This window comes from Lissotriton vulgaris, unplaced genomic scaffold (genome assembly GCF_964263255.1).
Source record: "Lissotriton vulgaris unplaced genomic scaffold, aLisVul1.2 SCAFFOLD_14436, whole genome shotgun sequence".
NCBI classification, from domain to species: domain Eukaryota; kingdom Metazoa; phylum Chordata; class Amphibia; order Caudata; family Salamandridae; genus Lissotriton; species Lissotriton vulgaris.
In genome coordinates, this window is record NW_028245478.1 from 7157 (window position 1) to 15794 (window position 8638).

The following is an 8638-nucleotide window of genomic DNA, read 5'->3' on the forward strand; positions in this document are numbered from 1 at the left end:
TTTTAGGACTAGGTCACATGATACGTAGGGAGTTTATAATTCCCCACACCGGACGCTCTCAAAACTACACAACTCCTACCTCAAACCTAGTATGTTACCCCATACAATAGAGATTCGGGGAATGGGTTATTGACAATACATTGAAAAGAGTAATTTGCACTTCAATGAAAGACACCACAAATGGTAGAGCTACGCCACACCACTCCGCAATGGCCGCTACACTAACCGGCGTAATCACGTGACCTGTAGTGAGCCGGCATCACTCTCTGTAGGCATGCCCCTCCCAGTGCCGAAATATAGCAAATGGTATCCAAACGCTCTTCTCTATCCGGTACTGGCGGAGAGGGGTAGGCTTCACAAGCAGGACACGGGAGCATCAAGTAAGTGCAAGACTTGACAATATAGGATAACAGCTGTTATCCATATGCAGCGCGCCGTATACACCACTCGGAACGCGATTGACATCACGATTTAGCGAGAGGTTAATGACCACAATAAGGATAGATAGAGAGGGGGGTGGCTCTGAACTAAGAAAGAGCGAGTAGTTGGAGCCACTTTGTGCTAATCCCCATAAGCGAGTAACTATCGGCACTACGACGCCTCCTCTTACTCGTCCTACTGCACAAAAGATTAACAAGCGGCCCCTTACGCAGTCTTACGCTACATTAACCTGGCTCCCTGTGTTACCCGACACTGCGCTAGACCAACTATCGGCAAACATACGATATATAACATCACGGGCGCCAGCAGAGGCGCACACACGCCCTACCCTCTACAGATTAATTAGCAGAATCGAGCACAGACAAACTCTGGCATACCTGCTCCACGATTTTATTTTATCATTTATTTTTTCTGATAACCTCCACGAGACCAGCGTTTGGCAGGCTACCACATTACACATTGATAACCAGCATATAACTACACAATGATGACCGAGTGTAGATAGCTGAATCACCTAGCCATGCTCAAAGATGTGTGATTTGACTACATGTATTGAACTTATATTCCCACCATATTGCAACTTCATTTCAGCCTTAGCTTTAGAGGCTTGACTCACCGATGTTCATCCCGCCAGACACAGCTGCTACATTTAACTTGTGACCTCTAGGTGAGTGGGGTCCTCAGACCGGAACTGCTGTTCTTTGTTGTTTTTAATGCTGCTGCTCTTCTGTTTTTAAATCACCAGAAACTTCTCCACCTGAACACATGTGAGCATGTCACTCACTGTTTCACTTCCACAGCATGCTAGTAGTCATCAACACTAGCATGACACTGAATGCACCAGGTCTTACAAAGAGTGGATTAATGTAATGTACCTACTAGAGTGATGTAACCAATTACATTCTCCATTTTTGTTTCCTTAACACAGGCATGGAATAATGTATATGCAGGTACTCTAATTCTCAGATATACACCTAAGCACTGATACTTAGAAAGATCAGCCAAACTGTAGACAATGAGTATTATTCTTTAAAGGTCCTGAAGAATCGCGGGTAAATTAGCCCTTGCGAAAAACATGTCGACCACAACCCTCACCTATTAGCATAGTCTTGAGCACGGAAAACATTACTTTCCAAATCTCCTAGGCTAATTGTTGTTTTTAGTTAGCACATGGGACCACCCGAATAAAGTTCCTTCTGGTACCCCTGCGCTATTTTAACTTCACATACCGTCTACAACCGCATGTGGCCCCCCACCCGCACTTCACCTAAAGGGCAGTTGGATTAAAAGATCTCCGCTAAAGAGCCCCTCTTTGAAGTGTTGCCCGTTGGGTATTGCACCGCCCACCCAACGAGGAGCATTGCCCATGATGAAGCATGACACCTGCAAGGGTGTGTGAGGCCAATATCTCCAACAAAATGGATACCCATAGGCGGGTTACCTATTAACCCCCTACACAGATCCACTCTCCTTTGACCTGTATTTTCTAAATCAGGAACAACCCAGTCCCCTCCTTGGTACCAGCTATCTGAGGACCCACGCTGCGGTCTGGACCTTCCACTCTCCCTTTGAGTGGTAATTCGGTCCTCTATTAAGGTTATTAGTTGTGGATTGGATTAGGACAATGCCGTTTTTGTACAGGGTGATGGTGAGGTCAGCTCGCAAGATTGCGGAGGGCACTATCATGAGTTTAGTCCCATACGGTATGTTCCTGGTTCCCTATACATTGAGGAGCTGCGCGATGGTTTTGCGCCATGCGGATGTTTTTCTGGAGTAGAAAATAAGGCCATTGATGACTGTGCCCTTGTCATCGCTGTATCGTAAATCAGAGATCAGGAAGTGCTGCAAATAAAAGTTGGCAAATAGGAAGAAAGCCATGACTGACTAAGGAATATTCTCCAATCACTGGCTAGTGCACAGGATAGACCTGGCATCTCACTACCGCCTATTCAGAACATTCCTGGATGTAGGCAGACTACACCTGATGAAGAAGACTTCTCACTCTTGTTGGTAGACGAGACTCAAGGACTCCTATTGGAACTCAGGGACTGGAACTCCTCTCCAAAGGTAAAGTGGTTGGCCTCTTGTTTGCCTGTTCTAGGGACACAGACAGAAAAAAGACTCCTGACTCCAAGAAGGCTCAGCTGACTCTTGACACTATTGCAATATCCTAAAATCAACTGGTGGCAATATCCTGCCATCCCAAAACAGTGTGATGCTAATGCTCCAGGGTAGCTTACAAAAAGCATCAACGTGGTCTGCGGACAGATTTCACTCCTCTGCTGATATGTTCTGGCCTAAATATTATACAGTGGGTAAGCAGAATTGTAACTTATATTTAGATGCTTTGTGGTCCTTAAAAGCTAATTCATTGAGCAACTAAAAAGGTATTATGCTTGCATTGATCCAACAAGTCAGATGCAATTAACTAGTCATCAACAAACTAAACTAACAGAGATCCTTCTGGGAAAACAATGGTGTCCAGATATTTCCTTAGAGCCTCTAAAAATAAGGATGGTGACTCTGTATACTCGTTTAGGAAAACAAGTACATGTGATTTGGCCCTCTGAAAACGACAAACCTAAAAGATACTTGCTGTCAGGGTATATTGGAATGGAGATCAAAGGTGCACACAGATCTACAACAGTGAAGTATGGAACAGATGCTGGGATACATGGCAGAATGGTGGCTATCCTGAGAACAAAAGGAAACAGGATATCAGAACATATTAATAGCAAATAAATCTTCCATAAAATGTAGGTGTTTTACCAGACGTTTTGATAGGAAAGATAGAAGCATTACAGACAATGTAATTAAACAAAAAAGTGTGCTGTTCCAAGATGGGTTCCATGCTATTACATTAAGGGGCCCATTAGGATGGCGGGCAGATTGCCCCTGCCAGGCTGGCAGTAGCCACCGCCGGCCTGGCGGGGGCAATCCGCCCACCGTCCATACCTAAATTCTCCCCCGCCATTTTATAATGGCTGTGGGACAGCGGCGGACGGAAAGACCGTCCGCCGCTTTTCCGCCCCGGTTGCCTTGCGGCCGTGGCGAAAAAAGAATAATATGGTGGCGGTGTCTAATAGACAACTTATACAAACTGCTTTTTCAAAGGTAAAGAAGTTGAACTGAGAAGCATTAAATCTTTTAAAAATGTATGTTTTATAAAAAATCAATTTTAATGTTTGCAAAATTGATTTTTATGCTGCTTAAAAATGATATAATCATATAAGTGGAAAAAAACAATGACATTCAAGTTTAAATCACATTTTATAACCTCAGAATATCCATGTTCTAACAATATGTTTTTTCCAATTAAAAGGAGTTTAAATAAATAGAAATTTAACAAATGTTTAACTCCTACTTCCCACAACAGATAAATACAAAGAAAAAGCAACTTCAAAAAGAGAACCCAATAACCAGCTGAAGACCATCCTCTTCAAAAATTTGTAACCATCCACAAATCAACAAAATTAAACAAAAGGTACATTTTAAAGCTAAATGTACAAAGTTATCAATTAACCTCTTTTAATTGCTCATACAGATACCTCTCGCATAAAAGCACACAAATCTAACATTTTCTTTTTTATATTACGAAGAGCTTAAAAACATTCAAAGAACATCAAAGCAAGAAGATCAACAAATATCTTCACATCCAAAAAGAAAACAAGATATAAAAAGGTAACAATGAATACATTTTAATATCCAACACAGTGTAAAAGTAATAAATACTATCGAATTTGTTAGGAAATTAAGAGAAGAGTAAGAACTAGATTGTGCATACGTATTAAATACTAATCTAACTACCGAGAGATATTGAATTAAGGTAAGTGAAGAGTAATGCAAGTGTATTAAAGATTATTGCTACTCCACAGATCCAGTGAAGTAAGTACAGAATAATGCAGCAGAAAAACTTTCTAAGCAAACTCCAAAGGAGTGTAGCAGTAGGGTAAATGCTGGATAGTGCAGCTTAAAAACTTACTATTCTAACTTCAGAGAGGTGTTGAATAAGTGCTGGTGTATTATTTACTATATTCTAACTCCAAGATGGTTATGAGAAAAAAAAGAGCTGGATTGTGCAGTTGAGTATCAAAATTCAGAAAACCCATATTGTAACAAAACTATTTTTAATAACATGACATACATTTGTTTTTAGACTGAAAATAAATAGTAATTTAACTCCTGTTCAAACAAACAGCATTCAAAGAAAGAAACCAACAACAATCAGAGGACCATCTTCATCAAATTAAGGGGTCGATTATGATTGCAGTGATTCCGCATCCTCGGGGCCGGTGGAAGCCACCGCCGGCCTGGAGGATGCGGAATCACGGCTGCGGACCTTCAAAACACCCACCGCCAGATTATGATGGCGGTGGGATCAGCGGCGGACGGCAGGTCCGTCCGCCGCTGATCCACGAGGTATTGGCCGCAATTTGGTACCGCCAGCCAAATTACAATGGGTTTGAAAACATGCTTTTCCACAGCGGATTTACCGCTGTGGAAAAGCATGTCGACAATAGCTTCTGGGGGGCCCTTGCGGGCCCCCAGGGTGTCGGGGGTGGGGGGTGCACATGGGGGGTACCTATGGTACCCCCCAGCATTTTCATGTACAAAGCTGCAGGCACCGCGCGGTGCCTGCCATTTTGTGCATGCAAATGGAAAGCATGCATATTTAACCTTGCGGTGGGTGCTGCTTAAAGCAGCACCCACCGCAATGTTAAATATACAGGATGTGACCGGCAGGGTGGCGGTCACATCCTAATTCCACCGGAGGGACCGCCGCTGCCCCTGCGAACGGTCCCTCCACCTCGGGAAGAAGACCTTCAAACAACATATATAGAAAGAAGCAACCAACAAAAAAAAAGGTAAACAGGAGATACATTTTTTTTAAACTACATAGAGTTAAAGAAATAATTACTATCCACACTCTAAGGTAATGTAAAAGTAGGGTAATTGCTGGATTGTGCAGGTGTATAACCTACTATTCTAACTCCAAAGAGGTGTAGTTGTAGGGTAAGTGCTGATAGTGCAGATGTATAACTTACTATTATAACTCCAAGGGGGTGTTGAAGTAGGGTAAGTGCTGGATAGTGTAGAGGTAAAAAATTACTATACAAACTCCAGGGGGGTGTTGAAGTAGGGTAAAAGGTGAATAGTGCAGCTGTATAACTTACTATCGTAACTCCAGGGGGGTGTAGCAGTAGGATAAGTGCTGGATAGTGCAGCTGTATAACTTACTATTCTAACTCCAAAGGGGTGTTGAAGTGGGGTAAGTGTTGGATAGTGTAGGGGTAAAAATTACTATTCTAACTCCAGGGGGGTGTTGAAGTAGGGTAAGTGCTGGATAGTGTAGAGGTAAAAATTACTATACAAACTCCAGGGGGGTGTTGAAGTAGGGTAAGTGCTGGATAGTTTAGAGGTAAAAATTACTATTCTAACTACTGGGGGGTGTAGCAGTAGGGTAAGTGTTGGAAGTGCTGGATAGTGCAGCTGTATAACTTACTATTCTAACTCCAGGGGAGTGTTGAAGTAGGGTAAGTGTTGGATAGTGTAGGGGTAAAAACTACTATTCTAACTCCAGAGGGGTGTTGAAGTAGGGTAAGTGCTGGATAGGGGGGTAAAAATTACTATTCTAACTCCTGGGGGGTGTAGCAGTAGGGTAAGTGTTGGATAGTGTAGCGGTAAAATTACTATTCTATCTCCAAGGGGGGTGTTGAAGTAGAGTAAGTGCTGGATAGTGCAGCTGTATAACTTACTATTCTAACTCAAGGAGGATGTAGCATCAGGGTAAGTGTTGGATAGTGTAGGGGTAATAAATACTATTCTAACTCCAGGGGGTGTTGAAGTAGGGTAAAAGCTGAATAGTGCAGCTGTATAACTTACTATTGTAACTCAAGGGTGGTGTTGAAGTAGGATAAGTGCTGGATAGTGCAGCTGTATAACTTACTATTCTAACTCTAGGGCGGTGTTGAAGTAGGGTAAGTGTTGGATAGTGTAGGGGTAAAAATTACTATTATAACTCCAGAGGGGTGTTGAAGTAGGGTAAGTGTTGGATAGTGTAGAGGTCTAAATTACTATTCTAACTCCAGGGGGGTGTTGAAGTAGAGTAAGTGTTGGATAGTGTGGGGGTAAAAATTACTATTCCAACTCCAGGGAGGTGAAAAAGTAAGGTAAGTGCTGGATATTGCAGGTGTATAACTTATTATTCTAACTCCAGGGGGTGTAGTAGTAGAGTAAGTGCTGGATAGTGCAGATGTATAACTTACTATTCTAACTCCAAGGGGGTGTAGCAGTAGGGTAAGTTCTGGATAGTGTAGGGGTGAAAATTACTATTCTATCTCCAAGTGGGGTGTTGAAGTAGGGTAAGTGTTGGATAGTGTGTGGGTAATAATTACTATTCTAACTCCAGAGAGGTGTAGTTGTAGGGTAAGTGCTGGATAGTGCAGCTGTATAACTTACTATTCTAAATCCAGAGTGGCGTTGAAGTAGGATAAGTGCTGGATAGTGCAGCTGTATACCTTAATATTCTAACTCCAGGGGGGTGTTGAAGTAGGGTAAGTGTTTGATAGTGTAGGGGTAAATATTACTATTCTATCTCCGAGTGGGGTGTTGAAGTAGGGTAAGTGTTGGATAGTGTGTGGGTAATAATTACTATTCTAACTCCAGAGGTGTAGTTGTAGGGTAAGTGCTGGATAGTGCAGCTGTATACCTTAATATTCTAACTCCAGGGGAGTGTTGAAGTAGGGTAAGTGTTGGATAGTGTAGGGGTAAAAACTACTATTCTAACTCCAGAGGGGTGTTGAAGTAGGGTAAGTGCTGGATAGGGGGGTAAAAATTACTATTCTAACTCCTGGGGGGTGTAGCAGTAGGGTAAGTGTTGGATAGTGTAGGGGTAAAATTACTATTCTATCTCCAAGGGGGGAGTTGAAGTAGAGTAAGTGCTGGATAGTGCAGCTGTATAACTTACTATTCTAACTCAAGGAGGATGTAGCATCAGGGTAAGTGTTGGATAGTGTAGGGGTAATAATTACTATTCTAACTCCAGAGGGTGTTGAAGTAGGGTAAAAGCTGAATAGTGCAGCTGTATAACTTACTATTGTAACTCAAGGGTGGTGTTGAAGTAGGATAAGTGCTGGATAGTGCAGCTGTATAACTTACTATTCTAACTCTAGGGCGGTGTTGAAGTAGGGTAAGTGTTGGATAGTGTAGGGGTAAAAATTACTATTATAACTCCAGAGGGGTGTTGAAGTAGGGTAAGTGTTGGATAGTGTAGAGGTCTAAATTACTATTCTAACTCCAGGGGGGTGTTAAAGTAGAGTAAGTGTTGGATAGTGTGGGGGTAAAAATTACTATTCCAACTCCAGGGAGGTGAAAAAGTAAGGTAAGTGCTGGATATTGCAGGTGTATAACTTATTATTCTAACTCCAGGGGGTGTAGTAGTAGAGTAAGTGCTGGATAGTGCAGATGTATAACTTACTATTCTAACTCCAAGGGGGTGTAGCAGTAGGGTACGTTCTGGATAGTGTAGGGGTAAAAATTACTATTCTATCTCCAAGTGGGGTGTTGAAGTAGGGTAAGTGTTGGATAGTGTGTGGGTAATAATTACTATTCTAACTCCAGAGAGGTGTAGTTGTAGGGTAAGTGCTGGATAGTGCAGCTGTATAACTTACTATTCTAAATCCAGAGTGGCGTTGAAGTAGGATAAGTGCTGGATAGTGCAGCTGTATACCTTAATATTCTAACTCCAGGAGGGTGTTGAAGTAGGGTAAGTGTTTGATAGTGTAGGGGTAAATATTACTATTCTATCTCCGAGTGGGGTGTTGAAGTAGGGTAAGTGTTGGATAGTGTGTGGGTAATAATTACTATTCTAACTCCAGAGAGGTGTAGTTGTAGGGTAAGTGCTGGATAGTGCAGCTGTATAACTTACTATTCTAAATCCAGAGTGGCGTTGAAGTAGGATAAGTGCTGGATAGTGCAGCTGTATACCTTAATATTCTAACTCCAGGGGGGTGTTGAAGTAGGGTAAGTGTTGGATAGTGTAGGGGTAAAAATTACTATTATAATTCCAGGGGGGTGTAGAAGTAGGGTAGTGTAGAGGTCTAAATTATTAATCTAACTCGAGGGGGGTGTTGAAGTAGAGTGAGTGTTGGATAGTGTGGGGGTAAAAATTACTATTCTAACTCCATGGAGGTGAAAA

General features: G+C 42.2%; 1 long non-coding RNA gene across 1 annotated transcript; it reads left to right on the forward strand.

Annotated features, from left to right (window-relative positions):
- The first annotated feature begins 295 nt into the window (after positions 1-295).
- Positions 296-4122, forward strand: LOC147666410 (uncharacterized). The gene is made up of 3 exons (XR_015304804.1): positions 296-380; positions 3818-3925; positions 4041-4122. It is a non-coding gene; the product is annotated as an uncharacterized LOC147666410 (long non-coding RNA).
- Positions 4123-8638: the final 4516 nt, after the last annotated feature.